The 25,291-nt window shown below is 40.2% G+C and overlaps 1 protein-coding gene across 1 annotated transcript in view; it reads left to right on the forward strand.

The window, feature by feature from the left end:
* Positions 1-69: 69 nt before the first annotated feature.
* Positions 70-25,291, forward strand: part of LOC127570189 (uncharacterized) — a 44,707-nt gene continuing 19,485 nt past the window's right edge. The window contains exons 1-3 of the mRNA XM_052015456.1: positions 70-170; positions 16,021-16,150; positions 23,434-23,602. The gene's annotated coding sequence lies outside the window, so the exon portion shown is untranslated. The remainder of the gene's footprint in view (positions 171-16,020; positions 16,151-23,433; positions 23,603-25,291) is intronic.

A 25,291-nucleotide genomic window follows, 5' to 3' on the forward strand; every position in this document is an offset into this window, starting at 1 on the left:
GGAAGGAAAATATTAAGAATTTCCTGTTTGTAAGGTTGAAAGTGTGTTTCCTGTTAGCAACCCAGAAGGTGTAGAACTAATGGCGACTCTTTTCCTTGGCAGTGTACGCAAATGGAGATCGCGATTGTGACAGAAATGAGACAACTTAGATACTATTGATTGCAACTCAAGTGAGTAAAAATATAATTTAGAAGACGACATTTAGGTTTTCTCTTGTTCCTCAGCTCGAAAAAGATTAACCTGCATAGTAACAATTACGTAAACGACGATCAAGAAACCATCATCACAACCGTAAATGTCTGATTTTTTTTCCCAGTGCGCTTGAGCTCTGTGTGAATATCGGACTTTTTTTTGAATGATACCTGCGCAGGATTTGTGGATTCGGTTTGCAAGGCATTTTCAATTGGGTAAATAACAACATAGGGTAACTTGAATATGAAAGATTTTTTTCTATCTGATTAAATGCACTTAAGAATTTGTTTTTATTTAAAAAGAACTGCCTTTCAAAACCCATATTCGGAGGTAACGAATATGCAAATTTAAATTGATTATCATCCACACACAAATGTCATTTCATTGAATAAATGTTGAAATTAGTAGGGGAGGGGTAGTATTGCACCTGCTAACGTTCAACTTTGTGAGAAGGAAGTAGATTGGTGGAAATCGGCTTGCACACAAGCTTTTTCAGGATGGATGGAATGGTGGTGTGATCAGAACAAATGCAAGTATGCCCTTTTATAAGCAATGAATGGCTGCTTTAAAGTGAAAGCGTGCAGGTGATAAATAATGACTGACATCAATGAGGCAGTCAACTGCCTGGTCTTTGTGGAATGCTTCAAGCAAACTGGAGGATTAAATGTAATTGCTCTTCACAGTCATTGAGATACATAGAGGGATTTAGAAAAGTACAGTTACAAATAGCCTCCACTGCAATCTTGTAGCTCCTGGATCTGTGCAAGGTTCATTTTAGCAGGTTGAAATGAAGTGTATGTGCTTGGATTATAAATTGTTATTTGGTTTAATTGTATTTGAGTTTTTAGTACCTTTAGAAGCTACATTTTCCATAAATCAATACCAGGAGAATTTTTAGCCCTTTCAGATTAGATTAGATTTTAATTCTGTTTATCTATTTTTAACCAAAATCTGAGGGTTATGGGTATTAGGTAGAAAAATAGAGGTCAGATAAAGGCTCCAGAACTTAATACACCTCATCTCTTACTATTAAGAAGGTAATTTGTCTTTCATAGAACCATAGTGAGTGGCTAACCCAACCGTTCTCCACATTGAACTCTGTTATACTTAGATATTCTGTCTCTCTTTTTTACTTCCATCAATACATCTTACCATTCCACTCAACCTTTCAATTTGCAAACACTTGCATCATTCTATAATTCTTTATGACACAGAAGGAGGCCACTCAGCCCATTAAGTCCATGTCACCTCACAGAGCAATCCTATTCCCCCCACTAATTTTTCCCCATAACTTATTCTTCCCACAAAGAACAGCACAGGAACTGGCCCTTCATCCCACAATGTTGTGCCGAACCAATAAAATTAGTAATCAAATGCCCAACTAAACTAATCCTTCCTGCCTACACAAAGTCCATATCCTTGCATTTCCTGCACATTCATGTGCCTATCTAAGAGCTTCTTGAACACCTCTATCATATCTATCGTTAGTGATTGGTAGTGCATTCCAGGCACCCACCACTCTCCGTGTAAAACAAAAAGAAAACTTGCCCCATGCATCTCCTCTGAACTTACCCCCTCTCACCTTAAATGCATGCCCTCTGGTATTAGATATTTCAGCTCTGGGGAAAAAGATACCAGCTGTCTGTCTATGTCTCACATAACCTTATCAACTTCCATCAGATCCCCCCCCTCAGCCTCTTGCTGCTCCAGAGAAGACAACCCAAGTTTGTCCAACCTCTCCTTATAGCACATGCCCTCTAATCCAGTCAGCATACTGGTAAACCTCTTCTGCACCCTCTCCAAAGCCTCCACATCCTTCTTGTAATGGGGTGACCAGAATTGAATGCAATACTCCAGATGCGGCCTAACTAGAGCTTCAAGTTCCTGGGAGTGAACATCACCAACAGCCTGTCCTGGTCAAATCACGTAGATGCCACGGCCAAGAAAGCTCACCAGCGCCTCTACTTCCTCAGGAGGCTAAAGAAATTTGGTTTGCCCCCTTTGACTCTCACCAACTTTTACTGATGCACCATAGAAAGCATCCTATCTGGATGTATCACAGCTTGGTTCGGCAACTGCTCTGCCCAGGACCTAAAGAAGCTGCAGAGAGTTGTGGACACAGCGCAGCACATCACGGATACCAGCCTCCCCTCCTTGGACTCTGGCTTTACCTCTCGTTATCTTGGTGTAGCAGCCAACATAATCAAAGACCCCACCCACCCGAGACATTCTCTCTTCTCTCCTCTTCCATCGGGTAGAAGATACAGGAGCCTGAGGGCATGTACCACCAGACTTAAGGACAGCTTCTACCCCACAGTGATAAGACTATTGAACGGTTCCCTCGTACAATGAGATGGACTATGACCTCACGATCTACCTTGTTGTGACCTTGCACCTTATTGCACTACACTTTCTCTAGCTATGACACTTTACTCTGTACTGTTATTGTTTCTACCTATACTACATCAATGCACTCTGTACTAACTCAATGTAACTGCACTGTGTAATGAATTGACCTGTACGATCAGTTTGTAAGACAAGTTTTTCACTGTACCTCGGTACAAGTGACAATAATAAACCAACACCAATAAAGCTGCAACATAACTTCCTGACTCTTGAACTCGATTCCTCAACTAGTAAAGGCAAGCATGTCATAAGCCTTCTTTACCACCCTATCAACCTGCGTAGCCACTTTCAGGGAGCTATGGACTTGGACCCCGAGATCCCTCTGCACATCAACACTGTTAAGGGTCTTGCCACTAACAGTATACAGTCCCTTTACATTTAATATCCCAAAGTACAGCACTTCACATTTGGCTAGGTTAAACTCCATCTGCCATTTCTCCACCCATATCTGCAACTGATCTATATCATGCTGTGTCCTTTGGTAGTCTTCTACATGATCCACAACACCACTGTATCTTCATATCATCTGCAAACTTACTAACCCACCTATCTACGTTTTCATCCAGTTCATAGATCACAAACAGCAGAGGTCCCAGTACAGATCCCTGTAGAACACCATTAGTCATGGACCTCCAGCCAGAATAAGACCCATTGAGCCCTACCTCTTGTCTTTATGGGCAAGCCAATTCTGAATCCAAACGACCAATTCACCATAGGTCCCATGCATCTTAATCTTCTGGATGAGCCTCCCTTGAGGGACCTTGTCAAATGTCTTACTAAAATCCATGTAGACAACTTCTGCAGCTATACCTTCATCAATCACCTTCGTCACCTCCTCAAAAAAACTCAATCAATTTAGCAAGACACAACTTGCCCTGCACAAAACCATACCCATCAATTCCCCACAGATTCTCGTATTTACCTACACACGAGGGCAATTTAGAGCAGCTAACTTCCCTGCCAACTTGCATGTCTTTAGGTTGTGCAGGGAAACTGGAGTACAGAGGAAACCCATGTAGTCTACTAGCTGCACCATTGTGCCTTCATCCAAATCATTAAATTGTAGTTAAATCTTGTTCATGGGCAGGAAACGGAATGGACTTCAGTTTGTACATGAATGTAAGACCTTTCAATCGCTGCATCTCATCAGTGGCAAAAATTTATCTTTATTTACATTTATGGTAATATGCTATGTCCAAGCATCTTTAACTGTTTTATCAATGATCTCCCCTTCTTTCCTGAAGAAGGCACCCATGCCAGCATGCAGTAAGACCTGGATGACATTTAGCCACATCCTGAGATTTGGCAACAAGTGCTTCAGCAACAAAAGATATTCTAACTTTCACATGGATTTATTTGTCATATGTTCTGTTTGAAATTGGACCGGGAAGCAGTATTTCCTCCTTAATTCTTGTTGGTTGCAATTCTATGGCTGACTTTCCAGTTTTGCCTAATAATTCTGTTAATTTCCAAAGATGGACTGATTTTTGCCTGTGCCTGTCACTGCTGGGAAAGTCATTAGGCATACAGACTTTCCAATCCTCAATGCCTTGCTCTATTACGACAATAACTACACTTCAATTACCTAATTGGCTGCAAATGAGCCTAATTGTTTGTTGTTCTTAATTACTTTCAAAGTGCAAAGTCCTTTGAATTTCCTGAAGTCATACATTCTTCTTCCTCCACTCCTGTGCCTCCCCCCGGCATATTTGTTATGAATATAAACTGCTTAGAAATTTGATGTATTGTGGTTCTTAGTCTCGTGAGGTGTATCATCCCTGGAGATTTTCTTATGTTTTGAGATCTTCTGGTTTATTGGAATTTGTTTAGAACAAACAACCAACATAGTTACCATGTGGATTATCTCCAACTGAAAAAGTTTAATGGACCACTCCTGGCATTGCTGAGGGAAAATCAAAGGATAATCTGACATTTATATCAGAAAGCATGATGGTTTGTGTAAGAAGAGGACTAAGTTTTAAAAGATCACCTGACAGATAACGGCTACTTTGTTAAGTCCATGTTTCAATTGCTTAAGTACTTGAAGTAAGAATTTGGTAGTGCAAAATTTGTTTTCTGAAATGTTTGTTGTAAAGTTGCTTTTAAAATCTTTCTTTCTCTGACATCAGTTCCTCTCTAAATTGAAAAATAATGAAGGTTTCATGTGAAACTTCCACATAAAAAAGTTCCTTTATTCTGGTTTATTTTCAACTTGTTTGGGGAAATAACTTGTACTCTTGTCGTCAAGACTGAAACATGTTTAGACAATTGTAATTTCTCACCTTCATAGTTATTGAATAATACAGCACAAAAAACATTTGGAGACATGAGAATGCAGATGCTGGAATCTGGAGCAATGCGGAAGCTGCTGAAGCTGCGGGAGCAACAGATTCCAGCATCTGCAGGCTCTTATCTTTCCATCTATGGAGGGAAATGGATAGTCAACGTTTCAGGTCGAGACCCTTCATCTGGATTAACATTATGGGTTGAGATCCTTGATATGGACCAGATGAAGGGTCTTGACCCAAAACATCGAATGTCCATTTCCCTCCCTAGATGCTGCCTGACCCGCTGAGTTCCTCCTGCATGTGTGCTGCTACAAAAACCATTTAACTTGTCTTTTTCTCCATGCTCATTCCATTGTATCCTGTTTCTCTTTCATACAGGTTACTAAGTCCTTTTTAAAAGAACTTAATTTACTTCAAGATTTTGTTGTGAAGAATTATTTTCTAACTTAAATGGTATGACAAAGAAACTCAATGTCTTCTAATTACTGACCAATGGAATATAGTACTGTGTGCCGTGTAATCTTGATCCCTCTCATTTCACTCTAATGCTCAGCTTAATGAACAATTCTCCAATTTACTACTTTTGCCTTAAAAACATTTGAAAACTCTGCTTACATGACCCTTTGCAGTAGAATTCCAAATACTCAAAGCTCTGAGAGAAAAGATGTATTTTAAATCTGTCTTGAATGGGTTTCTGCTTATTTTTTAAATAGATTATCTCAAAAGAGGAACATCTTCCATCATGACAAGATTCCTCAGATTTTGTATGTTTCTTGTATTTATAACAACATAGAAGGAGACCATTTGGCCCATCAGGTACATGTCAGTTCCCAATAAAGCAATCCCATGAGTCTTGTTGTTCCCCTTTCCTTATTTTTTGTACCCCTGTAACTTAATCTCTCTTTCACATTCTCATCAACTTTCCTTTGGTTCTTTCTGTCATTAATCTACATTAAACTGTAATTAATGTTCCTAATGTCTTTGGGATGTGGTAGGAAAGTGGTCATGCAGAGAACATGCAAACTCTGCATTGACATAACTAGATCAGGATTTTTTGTTTATCATTCCACCCATTTTGGGTATCTGTCTAGTAACAAGATCTACTATTCAATCCCTATCTGCTACATTACATAAGTACTACTTCATTTTATAGTCAGATGTATTAGGAGGTTTTGGTATCATCTCCATTTTAATTCTAGGTTATTTGTATATACTTGATGATTAAGAATAGTCAGAGCACCACTTTCTCTACTCCATTCCAGTGTCAGGACCTTCCTTTGTTATACCATCTTTTTTCTCTACTGATCATTTTTTATTCATACAACCAGTTTCCCATCAATGGAATTAAAAAAAAGCATAAAAACCACACCTATTGCAATTTATCAACTGCCGTGATCAACATTGATTTCTAACCATTCAGCTGCAGGTCCATCATGGCTGATCTCAATCCTATTCTCAGCGTTGTAACAGGAAGCCTGGACATTGAGACAATTCATACTAGCACTGGTTTAATTAATTTACAGCATTGTCCAGTAATTTTCTTTTGGATCTTTTCTACATTCCATGAATTATTTGTTAGGTAAATTCCAGGGTTGTTTGGATTTGGTTTCGTCTTTTCAAATGGGTGGAGCAGATGATAGCTATTTGCTGGTTGGTGCAAGCATTGCATTGCTCAGTGTTGATACTCAGTTGGTAACCTAGGACATTGGGTTGCTATCTGTAGTGAAACAAGACACAGACTTCTCATTTTATGTTCATTTACTTTTGGGTATGTAATTTATAACCACAAAGCAGGTAAAATTTCAATTTTGGAGCAAATAAGAGTTGAACACAATTTTTGCTAAAACAATTTAGTTTGTGACAATCTAGCTTATATTAATACTGAGAATTTTTTAACTTGAGTGATTTTTTTTACTTGAGGATGAGCACCATATTAAAATTTAAAAACTCCTTAAAGTAGGCAGAATTAAAGTTGTAAGTGTTTATCTATACATTTGTTAAAAATGTGAAAAAGTAAACATTACTATGCCTGAAGTACAGTATTTAAGGGAGTGTCATATTATAGAAGATGCTGTTCTTTTGGATACTATGCTAAATATATGTACCCTAAGTGAAAGTAATACAACCCATGGTACAATCTGAAGAAGAGTGAAGTATTGCCACTGTCCTGGCCAATATAAATATATATCAGGCCAATAAAAAAGTACTACAGCAAAGAAACAGACCCTTCAGCCCATCTAGTCCATGCTGCCTGATCTTCTGCCTTATCCCATCTACCTGCACACATACCATATCCCTCCAAACCCCTCCCATCCATATACCTATCCAAACTTCTCTTAAATGTTACAGTTGAACCCACCTCTACCACTTCTGCTGGCAGCTCGTTCCAGACTCGCACCACCCTCTGAATGAAGAGGTTTCCCCTCAGATTCCCCTTAAGTATTTCACCTTTCACCCTAAACCTATGTCCTCTAGTTCTAATCTCACCCAACCTTAGGGGAAAAAGCCTGCGTGCATTCACCCTATCTATACCCCTCATAATTTTGTATACCTCCATGAGATCTCTCCTCATTCTCCTGTGCTCCAGGGAATAAAGACCTAACCTATTAAAGCTTATTGATAGGTTGTTGGTAGGTCACCTGAACTGCATACAATACTCTAAATTCAGCCTCAGCAACATCTTGTACAACTTAAACATAACATCCCAATTCCTGTACTCAGTGCCCTGATTTATGAAGGCCAAAGTGCCAAAAGCTCTCTCTACGACCCTATCTATCTGTGACACTGCTTTCAAGGAATTATGGATCTGTATTCCCAGGTCCCTTCGTTCTACCGCACACCTCAGAGCTGTACCATTTACTGTGTAAGTCTTGTCCTGGTTTGTCTTCCCAAAGTTCAACACCTCACACTTGTCTACATTAAATTCCATCTGCCATTTTTCAGCCCATTTACTTCACTGGTCAAGATCACGCTGCAAACTTTGATAGCCTTCCTCGTTGTCCACTATGCCCTCAATCTTGATGTCACTTGCAAGTTTGCCGATCCAGTTTACCACGATATCATCTAAATCATTAATATAGACAAACAACAATGGACCCAGAACCAATCCCTGTGGCACACCACTAGACACAGATCTCCAGTCAGAGAGACAGCCATCTACTACCCCTCTCTGGCTTCTCCCACTAAGCCAATGTTGGATCCAATTAACTACTTTATCCTGAATTCCAAGCGACTTAACCTACTGGACCAGCCTCCCATGTGGGACTGTCAAGCGCCTTGCTAAAGTCCATGTAGACAACGTCCTCTGCCTTTCCCTCATCGACATTCTTGGTAACCTTCCTGAAAAACTCCATAAGATTGGTTAGACATGACCTACCACGCACAAAGCCATGTTGACTATCCCTAATCAGGCCCTGTCTATCCAACTACTTATGTATCTTGTCCCTTAGTACACCTTATACCACAATAAATTTCATTAAACAAGTTTAAAGTCCAAAGAAAAAAATAGAAAATACTAAGTAGGTTAGGCAGGATCTATTGAAAGAAAAACAGCTAATAAGTCAGTTTATACAAAACTTTAACAGAGTGCAAAATTAACACAGCTGAAGTCAAACATTTGGTTAGTGTGCAAATTTGGTGCATGGGGAAAAGGAGGTATTGCATTGTGTCTCCCAAACTCCAGGCTGTGCATATCTAAATTTTTTCTGTAATGTAAGGCAAGTCGATGTGTTTTTTGCACGATAACAAGACTGCAATGTAGATGGAAGTAATATAAGCTTATTAACATTTGACTAGATAAAACTAGTTAAAAACAGGCATTTCTTATTTCTTGCTCTAGGTTTAATTACTTCAGATCCTGTTTTTTGTTTTGTTTACTAATAATAAAACACAATTTCAAGCTATTGGCCTACTCTTCCCTGCCCTTGTATGTTAAAATGTCTTCATGTTCTGTACTACAGCTCAATAATGTAGCATTGGAGCTTCAGGACAAAGGAACTTATTAGCGATGTGTTCAACTGGGATAATTTTGCTTTCCATAAACTTCCGCAATTGAGTTTTTGCAATCCAGAGGCATAACTCACACTGCCATAACTTAAACTGTATTGTTTATAGCTTTCTATAGAGTAGTTTATGAAAATAATTTTAAAGTAAATAAACTAATCTGCACTAAGCAGTAGTTTAAATTCTATTTAGTTTTTAAGTTTAAAATACCATGGGTGAGAATTCTTCTCACGTGGTGCATTACTGCAGGCAGGAGGTAGTGGATGCAAAATTTTGTACACATTCTTAAGATTCACAACTACATATATAAATCTTTTCAGAAAACAAAGGTGGGGGAAGATTTTAATGAAATGGATAAGAAAAGCAATGTGAATAATTCAGAAGGCATTGGACAATTAGAAAGATGCAGCAATTAATTTATTTCATATTGTTTATCCCATTCCAGAGATGAACACAATTTAAGTTGATGTTTCCGTTCCAAATACTGCCTTCTGTAAAGGAGGGTCATCTTTTAGTTCATATATTATACTGATCTGTATGCCGTCCATACAGATCAATTCATTACAAAAGTGCATTGTGGTAGTACAAGGTAACACAATAGGAGTGTAAAATAAAGTGTTACAGTGCAGAGAAAGTGCATTGAGGGAGACAGTAAGGTGCAAGGTCACAACAAGGTGGATTGTGAGGTCAAGAGTCCATCTTATTGTACTAGGGAACCATTGAATATTTTATAACATCAGCATAGAACTGTTCTTCAGCCTGTTAGTATGTACTTCCAGGCTTTTGTATCTACTGCCTGATAGGAGAGGGGAGAAGAAAGTCTGTCTGGGGTGGGCGGGATCCTTAATTTTGCTGACTGCTTTACAGAGGCAACGAGAAGTGCAGACAGAATTCATGGAGGGGAGGCTGGTTTCCGTGATGTGCTGAGCTGTGTCCATAGCTCTCTGCAGTTTCTTGCAGTCATGGGCAGCGCTGTTGCCATACCAAGCTGTGATGTGTCCAAATAGGGTGCCTTCTATGGTGCATCGATAAAAATTGGTGAGGGTCAAAGGGGTTATGCTAAATTTCTTCAGCCTCCTGAGGAAGTAGAGGCATTGGTGAGCTTTCTTGGCCGTGGTGTTGATGTGGTTGGACCAGGACAGGCTATTGGTGATGTTCACTGCAAGGAACTTGAAACTGTCAACCCTCCCGACCTCAGCACCGTTGATGTAAACAGGAGCGTGTGCACCACCCCATGTCCTGAAGTCAATTACCAGCTCTTTTGTTGTTGTCATGACACCATGTCTCTAAGCTCTCTATCTCCTTTCTGTACTCCAACATCATTATTTGAGATTCAGCCCACTACAGTGGCACCATCTGCAAACTTGCAGATGGAATTAGAGCAGAATCTGGCCACTGAGTTGTGAGCGTATAGGGAGTAGAGTAGTGGGCTGAGGACACAACCTTGTAGGGCGCCAGTGTTGAGAATAATCATGGCAGAGGTGTTGTTGCCTATCCTTGCTGATTGCGGTTTGTTGGTCAGGAAGTCAAGGATCCAGTTGCAAAGGGAGGTGTTGAGTCCAAGGTTTAGGAGTTTGGAGATGAGTTTGTTTGGAATTATAGTATTGAAGGCCAAGCTGTAGTCAATAAACAATAATCTAACATAGGTGTCTTTACTGTCCAGGATGGCGTCTGCTGTAGACCTGTTTCGGCGATAGGCGAACTGCAGTGGGTCAAGGTTGTCCGGGAGGCTGGAGTTAATGCGTGCTGTAACCAGCCTCTCGAAGCACTTCATGATGGTGGATGTCAGATCAGAGCCATCGGGTGGTAGTCATTAAGGCACGTTACTTTGTTTTTCTTAGGTACTGGGATGATAGTGGTCTTCTTAAAGCAGGTGAGAACCTCACATTGAAGCAGGGAGAGGTTAAAAATGTCTGCAAATATCCCCGCCAGCTGATCGGCACAGGATCTAAGGACACGGCCAGGGAAACCATCCGGGCCAGTTGCTTTCTGCAGGTCCACACTCCGGAAGACTGATCATGTGTCTGCAACGGTGACTGGGTTCAGGTGCATTGCAGGCTGTCAGGGTGGGTGGTGACATTTCAATCCCCCTCTGTTCAAAATATGCATAGAATGTGTTAAGCTCATTAATTGATCATCAACAGAAATTGGATCAAAAGGTCATGACTTAAGAACTATTAATTTATCGTTCAATAAGGAGCAAATCTCACTGAAAATAGTGAATTTTGTGCAATTTTAAAGTCTCCCTGCATGCAGCAGCCCAGTTGGGCCTGGTGACATAATGGAGTCTAACTAGTGTTTGTGTAACTGAGCCCAGTGGAGCTACTCAGTTGCACGGGAAGCCTACGAAAAGTGAGCAGTTTAAATCCTCTCCTGTTCCATGTCTTTCCTCTTTAACAGTGCTGTGTGGCTTCTCAGTGGGTGTTGCCGGATGAGAAAACAGATTGTAGCAGCATTTTTTTGGGATTATGGCATTGCTAGCAATCCTAGCCCTTGAGAAGGTAGTGATAAACTACTTCCTTCAACTGCAGCAGTCTTTCTAATAAAGGTACCCCCATATTGCTGTTGGGTAGAGTATTCAAGTATTTGGATCCTGAGACAATGAAGAAACGAATCTATATGGATGTCAAGTGAATGAAACTTTATTTTCAATGGTGTAATTTGGAGGGAACTGCAGATGGTTATGTTCCCATACACACCTTATCGCTCCTGATGGTAGAGGTTGAGAGCTTTGGAGGTGCTGTCAGAATAGCCTAGGCAAGCAACTGAAATAAATTTGTTGTTGATGGTACACAGCAGTCACTTCACTGATAGAAGGAATTGCTGTTTAGGACGATGGCTGGGGTACCAGTTATATAGGCTGCTTTCCTTGGATGATTTTGAATTTCTAAGAGTGATACTGGTTCTCCACTTATCCAGGCAAGTGGAGAGCATTCTGTCATGCTCCTCAATTGTATTGTCTTGTAGAGTTTAGAAAGACTTTCAGGTGTCAGGGTTGAGTAAGTCTCCACAAGATACCCAGCCTCTGACCTGGTTTTATAGCCACAGACATTTATCAAAAAAGCTGCAGAAGGCAGGTCCAGATAAGTGGTTGGTCCAGTTCATTTTCTAGTTGATGGTGACCTCCTTGATATAGATTGTGGCAAATTCCGCAATGATGTTGCCACTGAATGTCAGAGTAAGGTGACTAGACTTTTGTTGGAGATAGTCATTGCTGGGCACTTCTGTGATGCAAATGTTATTTGCCGCTTATCAACCTGTGCCTTAATGTGTCTAGGCCTTGCTGTGTGCAGGCATGGACTGCTTCATTTGATGAGGCGTTGCAGTGGAAATGAACATTTATTCAATCATCAGCAACCATCCTGTATGTGAAGATGATTGGGCCTAGGATAATTTGGCTGCATGTTGTCAAGTGCTGCCTTTATGTCAACGACAGCCACTTTCACTTTGCCTTGAGAATTGTACCATGGCTATGATGAGGTTTGGAGATGCATTATCTTGGCAAAACCCAAACTAGACATCATTGAATAGGTTACTGGTAAGTGAATTTTAATTGGTAGCACTTTTCTTCATATTGCTGATGATTATGATTCAGCTGATTGACTGGTAAGTAGCTGGATTGGATTTGTCCTGGTTTTTATGACCATGACATACATGGACAATGTTTGACATTATTGGGTAAATACTGGACAGTTTGTCTAGAAGTTGCTGGTTTTGAATTGCAGGTCTTTGATACTGCAGCTAGGATGTTGACTGGTTTGCTTAGTCCTGTCTTTTGCATACTGCCTTTGCTGTTTAGCATGTAGTCCTGTGTTGCAGTTTCACTATATTCTTTGGCACACCTGCTGCTGGTCCTAGCACATCATCTTGCACTTTTGGAAGTAAGGTTGATCTCTGGCTTCATTTTAATGGTAGAATAGATATATGCCCAGCTATGAGTTTGCAGATCATGGTGATGTACATTTCTCTGCCCATGATTTGAGCTGCCAGATATTTTGAACCAATCCCATTCAGCACAAATTGTACCACACGATATGATGGAGAACATCCTGTGATGGTCCCTTCTACCAATGTATCGTGGACAGATGCATATGCCGGAGATAGATGGTTGAGGTCAAAGAGATTTATCCCTTGCATTCATTCACTAATTACCACTTCTCTACAGACCAAATCTTGCAGCTATGTCTTTTAGGACTTGGCCAGCTCAATCAGTGGTGTTGCTACCAAGCTACTGGTGGTGATGGATGTTGAAGTCTCCTATCTCAAGAACACTCCGCGCCTTTACTATTTTTGGTACTTCTTCATGTCAGAGATAGATGGTTGCTCAAAATGGAAGAGCAATAATTTGTCAGCTGAGGGAGTATGCTATGGGGGCATCAGGAGGAGGTTTCCTTGTCCATGTTTGACCTGATGTCATGAGACTTCATGGGTCTGGCATCAATGTTGAGGACTCCCACAGCTGCTCCCTCCCACTTGTGCAGCTCCGTCTTGCCATTAGGACAAGATGTGCCCAGGAATTATGATGCAGGAGTCTGGAATATTGTCTACAAGGCATGATTCTGTGAGGACGATTATGAGAAGCCATTGCTTGTCTGGTGTTTGAGAGAACTTTCCCCACCTTTGAAACCAGTCCCTAGATGTTCAACAAAATATCATAACAACATGAGAAATAGGAGAAGGAGGAGTCCATTTGGCCCTTCAAGCCTGCTCTGCCATCTATTAAGATCATGATCTTGGTGACATTTTTCAGCACTATTTCTATTTTACTTGATTTCTTTAAAGTGAAGAAATTTAATGATCTCTGTTTTAAATTACTAAGCCGCCATAACTCTTTGGGATCGAGAATTCCAAAGGTTCACCCTCTCAGTGAAAAAAAAAATTCTCCTCATCTCACTCCTTAAAGAGCTACCCCTTTTTCTGCAACTGTTTCCAGTCCTAGACTCCACATCCAGGGGAAACATCCTCCCCCCATCAAGCCCACTAAGCCTGTTACATAATTTATTAAAGTCTTGATAATGTCTATCATTCTTCTAAGAAATTGTCCCAGTCTGGGTCCAGTCCAGAAAATCTCCACCCCATAGGCAAGTATATCCTTTCTTGTGTAAGGCATCTAATACTCCAGGTGTAGTCTCACCGATGTCCTATACAATTGCAGTAAGATTTTCTTCTTCCTTTATTCAACTCCTCCCGAAATAAAGGCTAATGCACCATTTTGCATCCTAATCATGTGCTGTACCTGCATGTTTCCTTCAGTGACTTGTGCACAAGGTCACCTTGGTCCCTTTGGACATCACCTTTACCTAATCTCTCACAACTGGAGAAAATATTTTGCTTTTCCCTTGTGAATAACTTCACATTTTTTTCTACTTTGCATTGTATCTGCTATGTTTTTACCCACTCACTTAGTTTGTCCATGTCCCCTCTTTACATTCTCCTTCCTGCTCACAATCCCATCTGGTTTTGTTATATCAGTAAAATTGGAAATGTGATATTCAGTCCCCTCGGCCAAATTGTCAGCAAAGGTTGTGAAAAGCTGGGGCCAAGTACCAATCCCTATGGTCCTCCACTAGTCCAATGGGAAAGTGATCTGTTGATTTGCACTCTTTGCTTTCTGTCCTGTAATCAATTCTCAGTCTATGTCAGTACATACCCTCAATTCTGTGTGCTTTAATCTTGTTGACTAGCTTCCGGTGTGGGACCTTACTGAATGCCTCCCAATAATCTAAGCACATCATATCCCCTGATTTCCTCTTATCTATTCCAATAGTCATATCCTCAGAGTTCCAACAGATTAGTTAATCAGGATTTTCCCTTCTCAAGTCTATGCTAACTCTGCTTAATCCCATTATTCTTTTCAAGGTGTTCTGCTGTTACATCCTTTGTTATAAGTTCCAGCATTTTCCCTATTACATTATGTTAGACTAACTGGTTGGAAATTTGCTGCTTGAAAAGTTCTGTTTTCTTTCTCTGTTTCAGTGTAGCAGTTGTGCTGCAATGGTTCCCGAACTAGTAATCCAGAGGTAAAAACAAACAAATGCTGGAAATATTCAGCAGGACATCTCTGGAGAGAGAAACCAGTATTAATGTTTCAGGTTCATGACCTTTCCTCAGAACTAGAAAATAACCATCCTCCATGCTTCAGGAAAACCTAGAGGCTTGAAGTGAACAAAGAGAATATTTGTGATGGGGTGACAACAGAGAGAGACTGAATGAAACAAATTGCAGTATTGACTGAGAGAGGGTGACAAACAGTTAGCTGCAGCTGATCTATCTGGAGATGCAAATAGTGAGAGAGGAATTAAAATAGGAGAGAGAAAAAAAGTTTTGGAACTGTGAGGTACTAAACATCACAACAAACAATCAGCTGGAGGAATTCAGCGGGTTGAGCAGCATCTGTGGGAGGAAAGAAATTGTTAATGTTTCAGGCCGGAAACCCTGCATCAAGACTGATTTCTTTCCTCCCACAGGTGCTGTTCGACTTGCTGAGTTCCTCCAGCAGATTTGTTTATTGCTCCAGATTGCAGCATCTGCCGTTTCTTGTGTCTCCACTAAACATTGCAGTTACTGTAAATCTAAAATAGCAGAATGCTGGAAATGCACAGCATTCTTTTGTTTCAGAATCTGTGAAAGGAGACAAATGGGGGAGGAGGGGGGCTCTTATAGGTTGATATCTTTCCTTAAAACAGGTCAGTTTTAATACAAACTATAGAGACTTCTGGAATTGAAAAGTTGTTGAGTGTTGTAACGGGCCAAGTTGGAGGATGAAATGTTGCTGCTAAAGTTTACATTGGGCTTCCTTGGATTAGTGCAAGAGGTCAAAGACAGAGGTTAGAGTGAAGTGGAGAAATAATGTGGCAGGCAGCTGGAAGCTTGGGTCTGGAATTTAAATTTAGCTAATTATATGGAATTTGAAAAAGTCTAGGGGATGACATTGAAACAGATTTTTTTGATGACTCCTAATTTGGTATTAAGGCAAAATGTAACATCCTTGTAGTTTACACAGGTGTGGGTTACAACAATTTCTAGTCAGTTAAGTCTTACGAATTTCTTGAATTAACATTAGTGTTAGTAACACTTTTAGAGTATGTCATAGTTAATAAATTATAAGTTTTAACTTGTTTTTTATCTTCAGCCCAAGTCCAATTAAAAAATCTGTAACTCCTTGGGTCTACTGAAATGGTACTGATGTGGAAAAGGGTTCTGCATTTCTCAGTAAGAAGTTCGTCAACTCAGCTCTCCCCTTCAGTTATTATCAACTGCAGGTCAGTAAATTACCATTTTGTATCATCATTTTAAAAAATAGTTTTAAATTGAAGAGAATGATGCATAATTATGAGCAAGCAAACAGGTTTTCTCTTTGTCTCTGAGATCTGCAGTCTCTTGTGTCTCCAAAGAGGTTTTCTGGAGGTCAAATGGAAAATTATTTGTACCAATCAAACATTGCTAATAAATAATTGGTTATTGCATTGGATTGTTTTCTCTGATAACTAGAAATTATGTTGGTGTAATGCTCATTAGATACAGCAATCTTAGCAGAACTTCAAAAAAGTGGATGGTAATTGCTGATTACCATTCACAATACTCCTTCGTTCTTCATGTAGAACACCATTTGGGTGAAGCACCAAGGTTATGAAAAACACAGATATTCTTGGATGGCTCTAGGCCACCAATTTATCTGATTTAAACAGAATTTAGCAAAATGTAATGCCTGACTATAAAAAAAATTATGCCTCCACAAATATTCTTAAACTGGAAAAAATACAAAGGGGCTGAAAGACTGAAATGCTGTTGGGACAAAGCAGTGAGCATCTGGACAGCACTACATGGCCACAGTAGAGTCAATTTATGCTATCAGCTTCAAGAGGGTGGCAAATACATTTTTGACAGAACTGGTACAAATGAGAGGGAAAGTGTGCATGTTGTTTATTATATTTGGAATGAGCTTAATGGATAGTAAGGATTTATTGCAGTCGAGTTAAGGTCTTTCAGTTGTTTAGAAGCATCAGGACAGGTGTTATCTAATGATCTATCATGGTTACCTAGAACTTAACTGTCTAATGGAATTGTGGAAGGATTTAGTTTTTCCTGAAACGTAGTAATACTGCCTCAGCATGGCACTAATTTTATTAATATTGGGGAAGGATTATTGGCAGTACCCAATGGTAAGTGTGAACTTAGAATATTGTGATCTTTTTTTTCATTACTTTCATAGATATAGTTTGAATATTGACTCCAACCAAACTTAATTTTGCATTGATTTGTTCATGTCAGTTTAATTGGTTGCTAGACAAGATACAGGAAAATCTATGTGGGATCTTGGTTGCTTGAGCTCAGAAAACAAATTTGTAAATGTATATTGCCACTTGCCACTCTGATGTTTTGTTTTTTCATCCTAACTGTGCCTCTTTAAAAGAAAATCTTATCTGATTTTTCAGAATGTTTATGAATTTTAAGCTATTAAAAATTCTAAAATGGTGCGAAGAATTGCATCTCATCTAATATCATATGATGTTAGTAACAAGAAAATCTGCTTCATTGTTTCAAAATTTTTACTAAGGTTGTTGGAAGATTATTTCTTTAATCAAGACTTTTATGGAATTATATTCTGGTATTATTTAATAGATCACAAGATCACACGACAAGGGAGCAGAAGCAGGCCATTCGGCTCATCGAGTCTGCTCCAAGGAAAGGGAAATAGAAATGGGGAATGGGGGAAAAAAAACCTATTCTAATCCCAATTTCCGGCCTTATCCCCATATCCCTTGATATCCTGACTATTTAGATATCTATCTATCTCCTCCTTGAACGCCTCCACTGCTGTACGTGGCAAGGAGTTCCACAAATTCACCACCCTCTGGCTAAAGAAATTTTTCCTCATCTCTGTTTTTAAACTGTAATTCTAAGATTGTGCCCTCTGGTCCTGGACTCACCCACCAAGGGAAACAGCCTAGCTACATTTATTCTGTCCTTTCCTATCAATATTTTAAATGTCGCTATGAGGTCCCCTCTCATTCTTCTGTACTCCAGTGAGTACAGTCCAAGAGCTGACAAACACTCCTCATACGTAAGCCCTTTCATTCCTGGAATCATCCTCGTAAATCTCCTCTGAACCCTCTCCAACGTCAGCACATCCTTCCTAAGATGTGGGGCCCAAAACTGCGCACAATATTCCAAATGAGGCCTCACTAGTGCCCCGTAGAGCCTCATCAACACTTTCTTACTTTTATACACTATACCTCTCGAAATGAATGCCAACATAGCATTCGCTTTCTTTACCACCGATCCGACCTGGTGGTTAACCTTTAAGGTATCCTGCACGAGTACCCCCAAATCCCTTTGTACTTCTGTGCTTTGGATTTTCTCTTCTCCTAGATAATAATCTGCCCGCTTATTTCTGCTTCCAAAGTGTACAACTGCACATTTCTCAACATTGAATCTCATCTGCCATTTCCTTGCCCATTCTCCTAAACTGTCTAGGTCCCTCTGCAACCTTCCTATCTCTTCAATACTCCCTACTCCTCCCCCTATCTTGGCGTCATCCGCAAACTTAGCCACGAAACCATTTATTCCATCATCCAAATCGTTAATGTACAAAGTAAAAAGGAGCGGTCCCAACACCGACCCCTGCGGCACACCACTAGTAACCGGTAACCAACCAGAACGAGATCCTTTTATTTCCACTCTTTGCTTCCTGTCAACCAGCCAATGCTCCACCCATTCTGTTATCCTACCCGTAATTCCATGGGCTCTCATCTTATTAATCAGTCTCTTGTGAGGCACCTTATCGAAGGCCTTTTGAAAGTCTAAATACACAACATCTACCGCCTCTCCCTTATCCACCCTACCTGTGATTTCTTCAAAAAACTCCAATAGGTTGGTCAGGCAGGATCTTCCCTTCACAAAACCATGTTGGCTAGGACCTATCTTGCCTTGCACCTCTAGGTATTCTGTAACCCCATCCTTGAGGATAGATTCCAATAATTTTCCCACCACTGACATCAGACTAATAGGTCTGTAATTTCCTTTATGCTGCCTCCCACCTTTCTTATACAACGGAACTACATTTGGGACCCTCCAGTCCTCTGGAACCACGCCGGAATCTATCGATTTCTGGAAAATTATCGCCAATGCCTCCGCTATCTCTAAAGCCACCTCCTTCAGAACCCAGGGATGCACCTCATCCAGTCCAGGAGACTTATCAGTCTTTAGCCCATTTAGTTTTCCTAGCACCTTCTCCCTAGTAATCTTAACTGAACTCAGTTCCATTTCGTGATACTCCTGACTAACTGGCACATTGCTGATGTCCTCCACGGTGAAGACCGATGCAAAGTATTCATTCAATTCCTCTGCCATCTCTCTATCGTCCATTATAATAGCTCCTGCACCATTATCAATTGGTCCTATATCAACCCGTGTCTCTCTTTTACACCTTATGTATTTAAAAAAACTCTTAGTATCCTTTCGAATGTTATCCGCCAACTTCCTTTCATAATTCATCTTTTCTTTCCTAATGACCTTCTTAGTTTCTCTCTGCAGGTTTTTAAAAGCTTCCCAGTCTTCTGTTTTCCCACTAATTTTTGCTTTTTTGTACGCCGCCCCTTTTGCTTTTATTTTAGCCTTCACCTCTCTCGTTATCCACATTTGTGCTTTTTTTCCATTCAAAACCTTTTTTCTTGGAATATATCTATCCTGCAATTTCCTTATTTCCTGTAGAAATTCCTTCCATTTCTCCTCTGCCGTCCCTCCAGCCAGCTTACTCTTCCAATCAATTAGGGCCAACTCCTCTCTCATACCATTGTAATTTCCTTTGTTCCACTGAAATGTCAATACACCAGTTATCAGCTTCTCCTTCTCAAACTTTTTGAAACTGAACTCAATCGTATTGTGATCACTGGTTCCCAGTGGTTCCTTTACCTTTAGTTCCCTAATCACCTCCGGTTCATTACACAGCACCCAATCCAAAACAGCCGATCCCCTGGTGGGCTCTTCAACAAGTTGCTCTAGAAAAAACGTCCCTTAGACAATTCCACAAACTCCCTCCTCCTGAGTACTACCGCCATTCTGGATTTCCCAGTCCCACCTTCATGTTAAAATCCCCCATAATTATCTTCACATTGTCACTCTGGCATGCTTTTTCTATCTCAAACTGCAACTTATTGTCCACTTGCTGACTGCTATTAGGGGGCCTATATATGACTGCTACTATTGTTCTTTTACCCTTGCTATTTCTTAGACTTCCACCCACAAGGATTCCACCTCCTCTGAACCCAATATCCTTCCTTTCTATTGATTTTATATCACTACTAACCATCATGGCCACACCTCTCCCTCTGCCTACCCGCCTATCCTTCCTATACACTGTGTATCCCTGGACATTCAGTTCCCAATCACATCCATCATAAAGCCATGACTCGGTGATTGCCATAATGTTGTATTTATTAACCTGTAGTTGTGCCACTAGGTCATCTATTTTATTCCTAATGCTACGTGCATTTAAATATAGTACGTTTAGTCCGGTATCTGCTATTAATTTTGTTGTACTTCTATTGTTCAGCAGATTATCCTGGCTTTCCACCTGTCTATCCTTCTTACCATCTTCACTACATACTACCTTAGACATGTTCCTATATACCTCATCCCCTATCCTAACATTCTGTATCCTAACATCCTGACTTGTTGTACTTCTATTATTCAGCAAATTATCCTGACTTCTCACCTGCCTGTCCTTCTTGCCATCCTCATTGGACTTGTTTCTATAAACTTCCTCCCTTACCTTAGCATCTTGTAACCTAACATCCTGGTTTCCATCCCCCTGCCAGATCAGTAGATACAATGCAAAGTACCATAAAATACAATGGAAATGGTAATATTCTAGGATATTTTGTTTTGAAGAAGTCAAAATAGGGAAAGTGGAAGGGGTTGGTTTGTCAATGCATTACTATGTGTATGTTGGTAATGCTTTTCAAATTGAGGGTCTCAGCCTCAGCTGGGCATTGTTCTGCCTGGCACATTGTTTTCAATGTCGTTTTTCAACCCCGCCCACCTATTATCAGGTTGGCTTCTTCTGTCTGTATCAGGAAGGAGGAGCTGATAGAAATATTGGAGCACATTAAGGTGGATAAATCCCCAAGGTTTGATGACATCTATCCCAGGATGCTAATGGAAGCAAGGGAGGAAATTGCTGGGGCTCCGATGGAGATTTTTATATGTTTGTCAGCCACAGGTGAGGTATCAGAAGGCTGAAGGATAGGTAATGTTGTTCCATTGTTCAAAAAGGGCAGTAGGGATAAGCCTGTCCATTACAGGCTGCTGAACCTTTCATTAGTGGTGGTGAAGTTGTTGGAGAAGATTCTGAGGGACAGGATTTATGTTCACTTGAAAAGGCAGGGACTGAATAGGAGGAGTCGGCATGGTTTTGTGCAGGGGAGATCATTCCTCACAAATCTAAGTTTTTTGAGGGTATGACTAGGAAAATTGACAAAGGTAGAGTGGTAGACGTAACTTACATGAACTTCAGTAACGCTTTTGACAAGGTCTAGCACAATATGCTGGTCCAGAAGGTTAAGGCACAAGGATCAGAATTATGTTGACAAATTGGATCCAAAATTGGCTGGGTGGTAGGAGGCAGAGGGTAGTTGTGGCTAGGTGTTTTTCTGACTGGAATTCTGTAACAATGGTATACCACAGGGATGGTGCTGGGACCTTTGTTGGTTTGTAATTTATATAAATGACTTGGATGAGAATGTAGCTGAAATGACTACTAAGTTTGTAGATGACATGAAAATTGATGGAGATGTTTAAAGATATGGTGGGACATAGATCAACCAGAAAGTGGGGTTGAACGGTGACAGATGCAATTTAATCTAGACAAGTGTGTGATAATGCACTTTGGGAGGTAAAGATCGGATAGGACACAGAGTAAATGGCAGGGACCTTTAGTATTGATATTGTTGATGTACAGTGAGATATTGGGGTGTAAGTTCATAGCCCCCTGAAAATGGCAACACAGGTAGATAGGGTAATAAAAAAGGCAATTGTTATGCTTGCCCTCTTAGGTTGAGGCACTGAGTGTAAGAATGGGGATATCAAGTTCAGTTGTACTAAATGTTTGTTAGACTGCACATAGAGTATTGTGATACAGTTCTCGTCACCACACTACAGGACCGATGTGGTAGCAATAGAGAGAGAGAGTGTGCAGAAGATATCCACCAGGAATGGAGGCTATAGTTATAAGAAGATATTGGATGGACTGGGTTTAGTCTCACTGGAATATATGATGCTGACTGACCTTAGAGGTTTTTAAAATTTATGAGGGCCAAAGATAGGATATATAGTTAGAATCTTTTTCCCAGGGTAGGGGAGTCTAGAGGAAACAGGGTTCAGGTGAGAGGGGATAAATCTGAAGGAGATCTGAGGGAGAAGTTTTTCATTCAGAAGGTGGTGAATACCTGGAATGAACTGCTAGTGGTAGTGGAGGCAGATACAATTACAACATTTAGAAGGCATTTGAACAGGTACTTGGATAAGAAAGGTGCAGAGGGATATGGGTTTAACACAGGCAAATGGACTAGCTTAAGTAGGCATCACAATCAACATGGATGAGGTGGGCCAAAAGGGCCTATTTCTGTGCTACAAGATTCTATGATTCCATTCCCACTATCTGACTGGGCTGCCCTGCTGTCAGAACTGTATTTCCATTCTCACAGCCTGTGATACTATCTACTTTGCTGCTCTCCATGGACTCTAAGCAAAGGCACATGTTATAAGATTTGCAGTACACACAGCAAACTTCCCCATTTTGTGTATTGCTTGCAAAGTGAGCACCGCTAAGTCATTTGGACAGGGAAATTCTTGTGAAAAGATGTTGCGGATTTTTCAAGAAAGTTGTTTTCCTAAAATTGAAGTCACCAAAGTGGAGGAATGTGTGGTGGGGCTCACTGGGGGTGTTGAGAGAAATGATGGAAGAATTAGTTTACAAGTTCAGCTTGCAATGGATTTCATGTTAAGCAAGTTTGCATTATAATTTCAAGATTTCAACTGTATTAAATGTATTTTCTCAGAATCTTGAAAATTACACTGAATCTTTTTAGTTGTATAGTACAATTAAGAAAATAGAATCTTTCAGTTTAAACTTATGTTTTTTAATAAAAAGGCTTGGAACATCTTTGGATTCTGTAAAAACGTATTGAATATCTAGACTAACTGTCTTTGAAGTGTTTATGGTCAAGAGTTTGCAAGTTAGAGAAACTTTACTTCTAATGGCTGACAGCTGGCTTTCATGCAGTAATTCATGCAGTTTGCAATCATTTTCAAATTTCAGAATTAATTTTAGCCCTTTGCTGAAAGGTGCTGTTTGAAAATTGTGAGGTTATGTGTGCTTTTTGTATTTTTAAATGTACATGTCAGTGTACAAATTACACAAGATATATTTAACATTGGTTGTTTATATTGAAAGAATGTGCATTGATGTATTGATTTATTACCACAACTGGAGAATAAATGAACAGATACTTCAATATCCATTATCGTTATGATTGTTCAACAGGTAAATTATTAGGAGTGTAATATGGAACAGCAGCTGTTCTCAACATCTCTGTTGAGTGGCATCAGCAATTCTACACCTTCTATGGATCCAGCTATCTTGTACAGCCATGGTCAGTTTTTGCTGATGACTGCATACCTCCAGCTGCTTTTCATGATGGTCCGAAACAGAGGTAAGATACGTGCACTAAACAAAACCATGTAAGTAAAGTCTTCAGGGACTGCTGTGTATTGGAAGCAATTAATAAAGCTTAAAAGCAAAAAGTACTACAAAGTATTACCGTTACATACTCTTGTACTGACAAGTGAATTTTAGTCGGAATTGGAGTAGTTCAACGTCCAGTGTTCTAATTTCTCATCTTTTTTTAGGTGGAATGTACCATTGTACAATTCAACTCATGCAACATAATAAGGACTATATATTGTCTTACGCTGCTGTGCAAGGAGTGAGTTGGGATCTGAGGCATACTTTTTCTTGTGAAGTAGAAGGTGTACCTTAAGATGTGTGATATTTTGGACCTGGGAATACTAATTATTGAGAATATTTTTTAATATTTATCAGTGCAAATGTTTAGCCCAGCAAAAAAGTAGGTTAACTACTAATTCACCTTAAAGTACATAAAATTCAGAGCAGGACCAGGGCATACAGGCTGTTGAGCCAATTGTCTCTTTCAAAATGATCGCGGTTTATCTGATCTTTTTCCTGTTTGATCCCCATAACCTTTTCATTGCTCTGTAGTCCAAAGGTTTATCTGTGAGGGCCTGGAATATACTTAATGATTAGCATCCACAGCTCTTTGTGGTGGAGATTTACAACTATTCAAGAAAAGGAATTCCTTCTCATCTCTGTCTTGTATGTCTGACATTACCTCATTAAGCCCCCTCAACCTTTGTGGTTTCAATTAGGTCACTTCAGCACTCTACTAAATCTGCTTCCTTACATAATTAAACCGATGTTGTATGGTATCAAAAAGCCCTTTAAACATGCTGTTTCATTCTGTTGCTATTGCAGTAAATGACAAAGTTTCATGCCACCTTAATATTTGCTGTTTCCAAATGCTTGCTTGCTTTGTGTGTGACCCCTCATGAGAACATCTGGATTTCTCTGAGCATCTGCATTCAATCATCTCACACTTTTTCAATCATGCTTTGCTTTTCTAAATGCCTTCTTAATGGATTCCAGCAGTTTTCTGACAAATGTTTTGATCTAATTTATCTGCAGATTAGCTGACCTCATTACTGAGCACCTGCACTCAGTCTATTGTGCCACTTTGAGCTCCTGGTTGCATGCCATTTCAACTCCCCTTCCCGCACCAACCCATCTGTCCTCTGCCTTCTCTCCACTGCCAGGGTGAGGCAAAACACAAACTGGAAGAGTAGTACCTCATATTCTGCCTGGGGATTCTACATCCCAGTGGTGAGAGGATTGAATTTTCCATTTTCAGATAACCTGTGTTCCTTTTGCTCTCCTTCTGACTTATCAGGTTCTCTCACCCACCTCCCCCCCCCCCCCCCACCCCCGGCCCCTCCCTCCACCGAAGTTCTTTACAAACCCACTCCAGTTAACCAGTTTCTTTCCTCTCCCTTATCTGGTTCCACTTATCATCTTCCTTCATCTGATTCCATAATATGCAGCCCTTTGTTGTCTCCACTTATCTTCTAGCCTCTGTCTTTACCTCTCTCCCCTCTGCCCCTTTCCCACCTGGCTCCATCTGCCCATCATCCAGCTCCTCTCAATCCTCCCTCTCACCTCTTTATACGGGCTGTCTCCCATCTACACTCTGTCCTAATGCAGGTCCTCAACCTGAAACATCGACTATTCCTGTGCCTTCACAGATGTTGTCTGACCTGCTGAGTAGTTC

This window comes from Pristis pectinata, chromosome 5 (genome assembly GCF_009764475.1).
Source record: "Pristis pectinata isolate sPriPec2 chromosome 5, sPriPec2.1.pri, whole genome shotgun sequence".
NCBI classification, from domain to species: domain Eukaryota; kingdom Metazoa; phylum Chordata; class Chondrichthyes; order Rhinopristiformes; family Pristidae; genus Pristis; species Pristis pectinata.